The sequence below is a fragment of the Hipposideros armiger genome, unplaced genomic scaffold (genome assembly GCF_001890085.2).
Source record: "Hipposideros armiger isolate ML-2016 unplaced genomic scaffold, ASM189008v1 scaffold_129, whole genome shotgun sequence".
Classification (NCBI taxonomy): domain Eukaryota; kingdom Metazoa; phylum Chordata; class Mammalia; order Chiroptera; family Hipposideridae; genus Hipposideros; species Hipposideros armiger.
Genome location: NW_017731479.1, coordinates 1,960,531 through 1,962,529, shown reverse-complemented (window position 1 = coordinate 1,962,529; position 1,999 = coordinate 1,960,531).

The following is a 1,999-nucleotide window of genomic DNA, read 5'->3' as shown; positions in this document are numbered from 1 at the left end:
GCGGGCGCGCGCGGCGGCGGCGCGTTGCGTTCCGGGCCAAGGCTCACGGCGGAAAAGTTGCGGGGCGGAGAGGAGCGGCCCCGGGACGGGCAGCGAGCGCGACGCCAAGCCGGTTCCCGGCGCCCGCGGCCCCGCCATGGACGACCTCGGTGAGTGAGCGGGGGGCCGAGGGAGGAGGCAGCGAGGGGCGCGCGGCCCCAGGCCGGGCGGGCGCGAGCGAGCGGTGGGGGCTGCGGGATCCCACCCTCGGTGGCCCGGGTCCCCGCACCGGTCCTTGCTGGCTGGGGTTCCGCGGGGCCGGGATCCCAAGCTGGGCCTGAGTCCTGGGTCAGGCCGGCCCTGCTGCGGTCCTCACAGCCGCCACCCCCTCGCCTTGGGGACGGCCCCACTTCCAGACTCCCGAGCTTGGGGACCCACCCCCATCTCCCAGACCAACCCTAGGCACCAGCTTGCACCTCAGGGACCCGCTCTGTCCGCTTCGGGGGCGGGACCCCCACTGCTTGGACCAGACCACCTCCCTACTTGCTATGGGACCCTCACTTCACAGACCGCTCCCCCCACCCCCACCTCACAGAGGAACTGCCCAATTAGGGGAACAGCTGCTTAATCTCACAGGCTGGTCCCTCAATTCCAGGACCTGCTCCCACCCCCTCGAGGACCGCTCCCACTTCAGGTATAGCCCCTCCGAGCCCACCCCTTTCAAGTCACTAGCCAGACTCACAAGTTAGAGATGAGGTGATGACCACACCTCATACATAGGCAAGTTTCCCATGTGCCCCACTAACCCCCCCCACTTCAGGTCTGGTCACCCTGTTTCATGGACCGGTCACTCCATTTCACTGACTGCCCTCTCCCCTCTCCCCTCTGTGGGCCAGCCCCTCCCCTTTCATATCATAGACCAGCCTAATCCTAGAAGAGTAGCCTAGGGGAGACTGATTCTTTCCCCACTCCCAGACTCTGGTAAAATGCCAGGGGAATAAGGAGGGAAGTGGGCCCCAAGGTATGGCCATCTTGAACTTGTCCTGGCTGGCAGATTCCCCCCACCCCCTCTAGCATCAGACCCTGCTGGAAGCCACGCAGGAAAGGAGGACAGGATGCCCAGAACAGAGTTTTACTGTTTTCATGTTATTGGAGCTCCAAAACTACTCCTTTCAGCCCGGTCTTGATTTGGTGTTAGGGCAGGGGAAAGTGTCTGCTGGAACCAGACACTCAGCCCAAGGGGGTTGGTGCCAGGGTTCTAGGAATGCCTTGAGTGGCATGAACCCTGGAGTGGGAGGATTCACTCTCACGCCCTCCCCTTTCACGCCTGTAACTGGAGGGCCTCTGAGCTGGGGAAGTGAAGAGGGGGGAAACGTTTCTTCTCTGTGGGAGCCTTGTCTTCCTCCTCTGGACTGTGGATGGCTTGTGTCACCATTGATGCTTTCTCTGTCCCAGGCTCTGAGGAGGGGATTCATCAGACTGAACTGACCGGCCTCCCCCAAGCGCACAGGGCACTAAGTTAAGACTGGCTATTTGTAGGCACTGGACTGCCAAGGGGACAGGGAGGAGGACTGGGATTTTACTGCTTCCTGGCAGCTTCCTTCTGGGATCAGCCCCCCACCCCCAAGCGATCCTGAAGCTGGGGATGGTATACAGTTCTGCCTATTTTGCAGAGTGCGATGGCTGCCAAGCATAGTTCTACCTTTGGGTCAGGCTTGGCACCCATTTTCCAACACATTTAAGGTTGGCATGGCTTCCAGGCAGGTATTTTTTTTCACATAAAAATAACTAAGCTTTAGAGGGGGTTGGGGGTTATTTTTAAAACCAGGATCTGAAAGTCTCAAGGCTTTCCCAGTGGGAACGGAGGAGCAGAGTTACAGTTTCTAAAATGCTGATGCGGTTCTGTTGCTTCTGCACAGTCCCTGTGCTGTTTGAAGAACTGAGAAAGTCTTTGTAGAGTTTGCAGTTGAAGTCCTGAATTCCTGTCTCCTGACAATCTTCCATTTAGGGCCAGGAAATG